Source organism: Passer domesticus, chromosome 8, assembly GCF_036417665.1.
Source record: "Passer domesticus isolate bPasDom1 chromosome 8, bPasDom1.hap1, whole genome shotgun sequence".
NCBI lineage: Eukaryota > Metazoa > Chordata > Aves > Passeriformes > Passeridae > Passer > Passer domesticus.
In genome coordinates this window covers 9,944,399-9,954,925 of record NC_087481.1, presented here as the reverse complement: position 1 = coordinate 9,954,925, position 10,527 = coordinate 9,944,399, and the positions used below count along the sequence as shown (strand labels likewise).

Sequence of the window (10,527 nt, the reverse complement as noted above, 5' to 3'; positions counted from 1 at the left end):
CTTGGAGTTTTGCTGCTGACTCCTTGAGCAGCTTCTTCATCCTTCTCTCAGTGCCTGAGGCTCCTGGACCCAGCCCCAAATCCACCGTGGGGCTGATTGAAACAAAGAAAGCCCTCAGGAGCTCTTTGTCTCCCTTCAATTGTCCTCCAAGTCTCCAGGGCTTGTGAAGCAGCTTGGAGTCAGTCTGGAGTTCTGTTAAGGAGGGAGATTTCAAAGTGCACCGACGGCATGATGTTTGGTTTTAATCACGTGTGTGGGGTTTTATTTTTCAGTTCAGAAAAGAGGTGAAAGAACGGTTCCCCAGGTGATCTTGATGCTGAATGTCTCCCTAGGAGATCTGGGCATGGAGAAGAACAAGCCCCTTGCACGCTGACTCATTTTGGACAACCTGCTCCTCACCCCAGCCTCGCCATGCCTGACATGGCCCACCTGGGACTGACATCCCAAAACATAAAAAAGTGTGCATTTTTAAAATAAATAAGACTGATTAATTTATAAAATCATAATTACAGTTTTTAAGTTTATATTAGTATTACTGTATATTTCTATTACCTTTGATATTTATGTGAAAAATTGAATACATTTTTAGCAATCAAAAAATTATTTGTCATTGGTTTTAAATAAAACAATTCCTTTCATTAAATCATTGACCACTACTGGCCATTTATTTCTCCTTCTTAATGCTAATTAGTGCTATTTTTAGATCTTTTGACATATTTTTTTATTATTTTCACGCACAGGGTAAAAGGGGCCACTTTGGGGTCCCTGGAGACATTTCTGGGGCACATTTGGGGCAGTTTAGGGTCTGGGCAGTGGGATAAACAAGTCCACTGAATTTAAGGATCAAATAATTATCTTTATTATTTTTGCAAGCAAGAATAAGCAAGGACAGTGCTGGGCGGCCCGGAGTCTGCGCTCCACTTTGGCTCACAAAATTCCTATCCCCTGAGTCCACCTTTTTATTGCCTTCTTCTCTGGGTTTAGGGATGACGTGATCTGTCTTCTGCGCTTGCTCATTCAGTTGCTAGGGGATCTTTTTCTGCCTTCTGGTGGTCGTGGGATGAAGGCTTAGTCCCCCTTAGTCTTCCTCTTTGTGAACACTGAGTGAACTTATGCCTTATAAGGCATATCTATACAGAACACTATACACTTTTCTACAAGCTAAGCAATTCTAGCAAGTTTAAGGATTGTTATTACAGCTGCTTCTCATTACTTTCCTTTCACAAGGCATAACTTTACAATGGAATTCCCAAAGCACTATAGTAAACCAGCAACCATATGTATCTGCACAAGAAGTTTTTTTGGCTATTTAACTATTGTTTTATAACATATAGTTATTTAGCTATTGATTTAATTAATGAACAAATGTATTACTACTTATTACAAATCCCCCATTTCTTTTTTTACCAGTTTGGTTCATTAAATCTTTCTAGTTCTTTCCTAGCAAGCATTAAATGAGCTGCCGCATCAGTTAAGCTATGTGCACTAATTATAGGTGCTAACTTCCTTAGTATCTTCATCATATTCCAATTCATAATGAATAGAACTGCTGACAAAATAAAACCAAGCAGTCAATATCAACGGAACAAAAATGGGATGGCATATACTGTTTAGGACCCCTGTGGCATTAGGAGAAAAACCGAAAATGGTATCCCACTGGATGTCACTCTGGAAATGCCAGTGGCTCAGCTGAGAGTTCTGGGAGTGACTGACACGGCACTGAGAGGGGCCACAGTCCTGCAAGGGTCTTTCATCAGGAGCAAACAGCAGCCTGGAGGGTGGGCAATGCTGGATCTGTACCACTGCGTGCTCATCTTTCACCTGAATGTGGAGCTGCCCCCAAAGTTGCCATGGATCACTTTTTCTTTTTCTCTTGTTGGTTAAATTTTGGAGCAGCTGTTCTATGTGGCTTTTGATGGTGATCCTGTGGCAAGCAGCCATTTGCCTGCTGTGCTATCCTCACAACTAATACTAACTCCTCATTTCCCTTGGTTTTATTTGGCATTTTTTATCTATTTGTTTGATTGGTTTGCTGCTGGGTGGGTTTGTTTGTTTGATTGACTGGGTTTTTGTCTGATTTGGTTTGAGTTTTGTTTGCTTTTTCATAAATGACTGGTGAAGTTGGCAAAACCAAACTCAAGACAATGTAAACCAGGATCAGCTTTCCAGAAATTCCTTTTGGCTGGGTTTAGCTGCATCCCCCAGGCTCAGGATCACTAGTATATTTTCAGGTTTTGCTCTGCATATCAGCCTGCCCAGACTCCGCTTGGTCTTTCACGAATGGAGAAGACAATGGACATTGTGCCAAGCTTCCTTTCAAACTGAAAAACCTGGGACAGCATGACAGAAAAGAAAAATAAATCACCAGTTAGAACAGAACCAGTGTCCCACCATCTTCCCCTCCACTGTTATTAGTTTTGTACATTTAGAGGCAAACCTGGGTCTAAAGCTTGCATCTCTCAGTTCCTGATGCTATTTGCTACCCTGCAGCCTTGACTGGCCCTGATGTGACTGACTGCTGGGCAAGTGGGGCTGGAGATGCTCAGCCTGGAGAGAGGAGACACTGGGAGGCCTCCCTGTGGCTGTGCAGGACTGGAAGGGTCCCGCAGGAAAGAAGGGGACAGAGTGTTCAGCAGGGCCTGTGCTGACAGGACAAGTGGGGATGGCTTTCAACTGCAGCAGGTTGATTGAAGCTGCATCTAAGGAAGCTGCTCTTTTCCACTGGGGGTGGTGAGGCACAGGCCCAGGCTGTGCACAGAGGCTGTGCATGCCCCATCCTTGGGAACAGGGCTCTGAGCAGCATGCTCTGGGGGAAGACTGCTCAGCTGGGAACAAGATGTTGTTCTTCAGGCCCCTTGCAAGCCCAAACGTTCAGGGACTCCATCATTCCATGGTCCCCACTGTCCACTTCAGACTGAGCCTGGACTCCTGGGAACTGTGATGTCACAGCCCACACTCCAGCTGGAACTTCCAGCATCCAGCAAAGAGCACAACACAACCGTTGGCCGTTGTGTTCGCACGCTCTTCACCCTGCTCCTGCCCACTCTGCTTGTCACCTGCAGCTCGATAACCTCATCAGTCCTAAAAGCTCCTTATTGCCTGGATTTTGTCATCCAGCCCTGCAGGATGCTCCCCTTTGTTCTGAGGAAGGTATGGTGCCATTCCATGGAGGTGGACACTCCCCACCTGCCCGGGTGGGCTGGAGCTCTGTGGGCATGGAGTGGGACAGGGACCCCACTCTGAGGTTTTGCTACCTCTGCAGGCTGTCCCAGACAGAGAGGAGAAGATGGAGGTGGATTCAAAGATTGACATGGAGGATGAGATGGAAATAGACGGAGAGGACCCGAGAGAGGAAGAGATGGAAGTGGATGTGGATGAGGAAGAGGAGATGGAATTGGATATGGAAGAGTCCATTGAGGACATGGACATTGATTAAAAAGGTGAGGAAGAGGCCATGATCTTGGCATGAAGAGCAATGCCAAGGACAGGACAGGCAGAGTGGGTCTCCTGCTGCCAGGCTGGGGCTGGGCTGGGTGCTCCCTGCTCAGGGACATTGCACCCAGGGCACTGGATTCTGGTGGCCATCCACAGCCTGTCCTGTGCCTGCTTTGCTCCACACAAGCTCCGTCCCAGACCCAGCCAGGCTCAGTTCTGGTAGCAGAGTCCTGCTGCTGTGCCAGCATGTGCCAGCCTGGGGGCACATGCAAGAGCCCTCTGTGCCTGACTGGAGTGACCATGGCATTTGCTTTTCTTCCAGGTGCCATGGACATCATGGAGAGAGATGCCACCTTTTTGTACATACGTTTTGCACTTAGATGTTGTCTTTAGGATATAGGTTTTATGGCTTTTTGTCTTCTCTAAATACGTTTCATATATTTTTTATTAGATAGGTTTTTCTGTATATATGTTCTATCGATTGTTGTTGTTACAAATATTCTTGCAATGTAAATATATTCTGTATTTTTGCTGCTGTTCTTCTGTAATAAACAAATTTTATTTTTCACATCCCAGTTCTCCTTGCATTTGCTTCAGGCACAGGCAGCATATTGCCAAGGTGTAGTTTCCACTTGCTCCAGGTTCCCAGGGCTGGAGGTCAGAAGTAGATGAAGGGGGAAAAAAATCCACAATTAAGAGTGTCCATGACACCCAGAGCCAAAAGAAGCCCAGGGGATCAGGAAAGAGGGTAGCACGTGCTCCAAACCACAGCAGAAATGAAGTGAGAGCTCTCACTTCCTCAGAAAGAGGAAGCCTGAAGAAAGGAAAAAACGTCTCCCCACAAGGTGTTTTGCTTTTTTTTCATTGATTGTCTCTTCTATCATGTGGTGGAAACCCAGAAAAATGAAGGTCAGGAGAAGCATGGTTTATTGGGAATATTCCTGCATAGTAGACAATCCTTGTGCAAATCATCCCAGGCAGCACTCACATGTTTAATTGCTTCTGTTCCTGGGGAAGCAGAGTTGCTTTATTTACTCCAAGCAAGATTTTCTCCCTCCTCCCTGGCAAAGAACAAGCTCCCATCCTGGCAAGCGCTCGCTGCTTTCCTTAACACTCATCACACCCATGCTAAGGAGAGTGGAGCAGGTTAATTTACCACTTGTTGCAAGTTCTAAGTCCTTCTTAGATAAGGACCATGTTCAGCTGAGTGACAGTGAAGCAAAATGGCAAGCCAGGAATACATTTCCCTGCACACAATGTCCTCCAGTCACATGGATGGTTTCTCACTGGCACACAGGAGGAAGGAAAGGAACACAAATGCATCATTGTACATCAAGTCACACATGTTGAAGGATGAGCAGATCTCATGGGGATATGGAAACCCCCCCTGAAAAGCAGTTCAGAGAAATCCTGAGCTGTTTTGTGGTCCTAGGCATGAAGATGCTCAGGATCTTCCACAGATGCTCAGCAGGCAGCAGGATTGCGGCTGGATGTCACTCTGCAAATGCCAGTGGCTCAGCTGAGAGCTCTGGCAGTGACTGACACCGCACTGAGAGGGGCCACAGTCCTGCAAGGGTCTTTCATCAGGAGCAAACAGCAGCCTGGAGGGTGGGCAATGCTGGATCTGTACCACTGCGTGCTCATCCTTCACCTGAATGTGGAGCTGCCCCCAAAGTTGCCATGCATCACTTTTTCTTTTTCTCCTCTTGGGTATATTTTGAAGCAGCTGTTCTATGTGGCTTTTGATGGTGATCCTGTGGGAAGCAGCCATTTGCCTGCTGTGCTATCCTCACAACTAATACTAACTCTTCATTTCCTTTGGTTTTATTTGGGGTTTTTTATCTATTTGTTTGATTGGTTTGCTTCATGGGTTTGTTTGTTTGTTTGTTTGTTTGATTGATTGATTTGGGTTTTTGTCTGATTTGGTTTGAGTTTTTTGTTTGCTTTTTCATAAATGACTGGTGAAGTTGGCAAAGCCAAAGTCAAGATAATGTAAACCAGGATCAGCTTTCCAGAAATTCCTTTTGGCTGGGTTTAGCTGCATCCCCCAGGCTCAGGATCACTAGTATATTTTCAGGTTTTGCTCTGCATATCAGCCTGCCCAGACTCCGCTTGGTGTTTCACAAATGGAGAAGACAATGGACATTTTGACAAGCTTCCTTTCAAACTGAAAAACCTGGGTCAGCATGACAGAAAAGAAGAAAAATAAATCACCAGTTAGAACAGAACCAGTGTCCCACCATCTTCCCCTCCACTGTTATTAATTTTGTACATTTAGAGGCAAACCTGGGTCTAAAGCTTGCATCTCTCAGTTCCTGATGCTATTTGCTACCCTGCAGCCTTGACTGGCCCTGATGTGACTGACTGCTGGGCAAGTGGCACTGGTGATGCTCAGCCTGGAGAGAGGAGACACTGGGAGGCCTCCCTGTGGCTGTGCAGGACTGGAAGGGTCCCGCAGGAAAGAAGGGGACAGAGTGTTCAGCAGGGCCTGTGCTGACAGGACAAGGGGGATGGCTTTCAACTGCAGCAGGTTGATTGAAGCTGCATCTAGGGAAGCTGCTCTTTCCCACTGGGGGTGGTGGGGCACTGGCCCAGGCTGTGCACAGAGGCTGTGCATGCCCCATCCTTGGGAACAGGGCTCTGAGCAGCACGCTCTGGGGGAAGACTGCTCAGCTGGGAACAAGATGTTGTTCTTCAGGCTCCCTTGCAAGCCCAACCGTTCAGGGACTCCATCATTCCATGGTCTCCAGTGTCCACTTCAGATGGAGCCTGGGAACTGTGATGTCACAGCCCACGCTCCAGCGTGGAACGTCCAGCGCCCAGCAAAGGGCACAACACAACCCTTGGCCGCTGTGTTCGCACGCTCTGCACCTTGCTCCTGCCCACTCTGCTTGTCAGCTTTCCTCAGTCCTGAAAGATCCTTAGTGCCTGCATTTCATCATCCAGCCCTGCAGGATGCTCCCATTTGTCCTGAGGAAGGTATGGTGCCATTCCATGGAGGTGGACACTCCCCACCTGCCCGGGTGGGCTGGAGCTCTGTGGGCATGGAGTGGGACAGGGACCCCACTCTGAGGTTTTGCTACCTCTGCAGGCTGTCCCAGATGGAGAAGAGGAGATGGAGGTGGATATAGAGATTGATAGAGTGGAGGACATGGAGACGGAGGGAGCAGACACTGGAGAAGAGGAGATGGAGGTGGATGTGGTTGTGGAAGAGGAGATGGAATTGGATATGGAAGAGTCCATTGAGGACATGGACATTGATTAAAAAGGTGAGGAAGAGGCCATGATCTTGGCATGAAGAGCAATGCCAGCAGCAGGACAGGCAGAGTGGGTCTCCTGCTGCCAGGCTGGGGCTGGGCTGGGTGCTCCCTGCTCAGGGACATTGTACCCAGGGCACTGGATTCTGGTGGCCATCCACAGCCTGTCCTGTGCCTGCTTTGCTCCACACAAGCTCCATCCCAGACCCAGCCAGGCTCAGTTCTGGTAGCAGAGTCCTGCTGCTGGGCCAGCATGTGCCAGCCTGGGGGCACATGCAAGACCCCTCTGTGCCTGACTGGAGTGACCGTGGCACTTGCTTTTCTTCCAGGTGCGATGGACATCACAGACAGAGGCACCACCCTTTTGTATATATGTTCTACAGTTTGTTGTTGTTCTTTAGAATGTAGATTGTAGGGCTATTTTTGACTTCGGTAAATACATAGTTTTGTTAGGTAGGTTTTTATGTATATATGTTCTATCGATTGTTGTTGTTACAAATATTCTTACAATGTAAATGTATTCTGCATTTTTCCTGCTGTTTTTCTGTAATAAAAAAAATTTATTTTTCACACCCCAGTTCTCCTTGCATTTGCTTCAGGCACAGGCAGCATTTTGCAAAGTTGTGCTTTCCACTTGCTCCAGGTTCCCAGGGCTGGACGTCCCTGGCACAGCCACCCCAGGAGTGGGGGTCCCTGTGCACAGAGGGGTCCCACTAACAGAGGTGAGCCTCTCCTTGCAGTTTCTCTGGTCACACTTGGGATCCCTGGCACAGCCACCCCAGGCATGGGGGTCCCTGTGCACAGAGGGGTTCCCCTGACAGAGGTGAGCCTCTCCTTGCAGTTTCTCTGGACACACTTGGGAGCTGTAGGGGCAAAGCCCAGTGTGCCCTGGCCCATGGATCCCATGTTGGAGCAGGGCTGAGCCTGTGTGCTCCTGCAGAGCCTCAGCCATGGCTCTTCCCTGGGCAGCCCCAGGGCTAAGGAGGGAGCACTGGGCTGTGGGCAAGCCCTGCTCCTGGGCACCCTGAGGGGCTGGAGCCAGCCTGGAGGGAGCCTCAGCCCTACATGGACCAAGATTTCCTTTGGAAACCCCCTCTCTCCCCAGACTCTGCTGAGCACAAGAATTGATCCTCCTAGCTCAAGGTGTGACCTTCATTGGCACAAATGTGTCCCTTGCACTTTCTAGCACAGCATATGTCTGTGCTTGTAATCCCTGTTCTGCACACTCTGCTTAGGCAGCAAAACATCTGAACCTGAGGGAACATCTGGCATTAGCACCAACCTGCAGAGAGCTCCAGGGGGAGAACCTACCCGCAAGCACCCAGTGAAATACTTGACACTGATAGTCTGGGGCAGAGCTGAAACGAAAGTATTTTAATGCCAAGAGAGAGGATATTTTATTGCTGAATTCATTCTCCAAGAACAAGAATGGAAGCATTTGGTCTCCTCACCTGCCACACATGTGTATTGCCAAGGTTTGCCTCTGGGTTATGACTGATTTTGATGAATCTGTTCAGAACTCTGATGCTGTTCCTGGCTAAGGTGCAGAGATGATATTTCAGAGCCAGATGAGCTCAGCACATCTTGTGCAATGCAGAATGTCCAGAGCCAGACATTCAGGCCATGCAAACTGATACTTTTTCATCTCTGTGCAAAGATCAGTAGTAGGACATCCCTGATGTACCACACACTTCTCAGATGCTCCTCTGACCAGCTTCCCCATGGCATTGTTTCTGGCACAACGTTAAAGCCAGGCAGGTCACACATATTCTCTTCCTCTGACTCCTGCTGGGATGACAACACCAAAAAACAGAAAAGAGATATAATGATCAGGGATTTTCATTGTGTGAGCTCTGCATTCCCCAAGCTCTTGCAAAGGGGGAATGTTCATCGGGCAAAGGACATGAGAAGGAGCCTCAAATTGTCCAAAATCTCAGTAAAAATATTATTTCCTATGGAACCCTTCACCAAAGCTGGTCACACTTCAGGCCCTTTCTGCACCCATTTCCTAATGTGCATCTCCCTGTGGGGTGTTCCCACTGCTCCAGGGACCCAGCACAAACCTTATAGCCCCACACCAACACATCCCCAGGAGCTGCAGCCTTCCCTCCAAACCTGGGCACCTGCAGCAGCCACCTCTGTGCTGAGCTGAGCCGGTTTCTCCCAAAACCAGGTGCTCCATTTATCCTTGAAAAGATTGACAATAGCATTCTTGTCTTCTCCAAAAGGGCCATCGTTTCACAACTGTCATCTCCACACTGAGACTTTATTCCCTTCAAGTGTTCAAGTACACAGGCAGCACCAAGGAAGGCGCTGAAGTGAGTCAAGGTGAACCCCAAAGAGCTCTCAGCTGCCTGTGAAAGCTCAGACAAGCACTAGAGAAAGAATTCATGCTTCCATAACTGGCACCTAACAGCCACAGGGCAAGTGAGAAGTTGGTATTAGAGAATGAAGAAAAAGCACTGAGTAATAAAAGGTGAGAAAAATCCATCACTCCAACAGGTGAATGAAGGTAAACCACATGAAGAAACAGAAGAAGATGGAGGGGAAAAAACCCACCATTAATAGTGTCTGTGACACCCAGAGCCAAAAGAAGCCCAGGGGATCAGCAAGGATGTAAGCACATGCTCCAAACAACAGCAGAAATGAAGTGAGAGCTCTGGAGGGAACAAAAGAAAGAGACAGCCTGAAGAAAGGAAATAATGCCTCCCCACAAGGTGTTTTGGTTTTTTCAAGTGAGAGTCTCTTGTATCGTGTGGTGGAAACCCAGAAAAATAAAGGTCGGGAGAATCATGGTTGATTTGGAACATTCCTGCACAGCAGCCGAGATATAGCCTTGTGCAAATTATTCCATGCAGCATTCACATGTTTAATTGCTTCTTTTCATCTTCCTGGGGAAGCAGAGTTGCTTTATTTACTCCAAGCAAGATTTTCTCCCTCCTCCCTGGCAAAGAACAAGCTCCCATCCTGGCAAGTGCTCCTGGCGTTACTTAAGGCTCATCACACCCATGCTCAAGAGAGTGGAGCAGGTTAATTCATCACTTGTTCCAATGACTGACTTGCCCAGCTGCCAGGTTCAAGAGCCCCAGAGTGCCTCAGGTTGTACAGGATCATAGAAGGAAAAGCTCCATTGAATTCAGCTGCTGCCACACTGGCCCTCTTTGCCTGTCAAACACATTCAGCTGCTCTTGCTCTGCTCTGTCAAAATCCCCCATAAAATACAAGTGAAAATCCCTCATCACCTGTGAGAAAGCACAGCTGGGTTCTGCTCAGGGCATTTCAAACTATGTGGGGTAGTTGTGACCTCCCCTTGCAAAGGCAGCATGTCAGGAAAACCAAAAGTTTCTTTTCATGGACTCACCAGACTCAGGACACCTTCCCCTCGATCAGGTTGCTCCAAGCCCCATCCAACCTGGCCTTGAACACTTCCAAGGGTGACACAGCCACAGCTTCTCTGGAACCTGTTTTGCTCCTCCCAGGTCTAAAATCATACCCAACTTAGCAGCCTCAGAGATTGATTTCTATTCAATAGCTGCATTTTTCTAGCAAAGAAATATGGCAAACCTTGTTTGCATCTAACTTTGCAAAATCAACACAACCTCTGAAGAAAGGGCTGCTGCCCACTTTTCTTCTTTTTCCCCATTTGGTGGAACATTTTCATTCTGTTGTTGTTTGGAGCAGTATTTTAATCGATCTGGCTGAGGCTGCTGAAAATAGTACAGCAAGTTATTTGTGTGAGGGGTGGAAAACTGAGCTCTTGCACATCCAGTGTTTCTGTTGTTGGAAGTCTTCAATCCCACCTCTCTGATGGGATGAAATAGGTGCTACTAATCCA

At 47.7% G+C, this 10,527-nt stretch overlaps 2 long non-coding RNA genes across 2 annotated transcripts; both read left to right on the top strand.

The window, feature by feature from the left end:
• The first annotated feature begins 2,889 nt into the window (after positions 1–2,889).
• On the top strand, positions 2,890–4,264 carry LOC135305727 (uncharacterized). The gene is made up of 3 exons (XR_010366711.1): positions 2,890–3,150; positions 3,263–3,440; positions 3,758–4,264. It is a non-coding gene; the product is annotated as an uncharacterized LOC135305727 (long non-coding RNA).
• Positions 4,265–6,283: 2,019 nt separating this feature from the next.
• Positions 6,284–7,225, top strand: LOC135305757 (uncharacterized). The gene is made up of 3 exons (XR_010366741.1): positions 6,284–6,414; positions 6,527–6,704; positions 7,022–7,225. It is a non-coding gene; the product is annotated as an uncharacterized LOC135305757 (long non-coding RNA).
• The last annotated feature ends 3,302 nt before the right edge of the window (positions 7,226–10,527 follow it).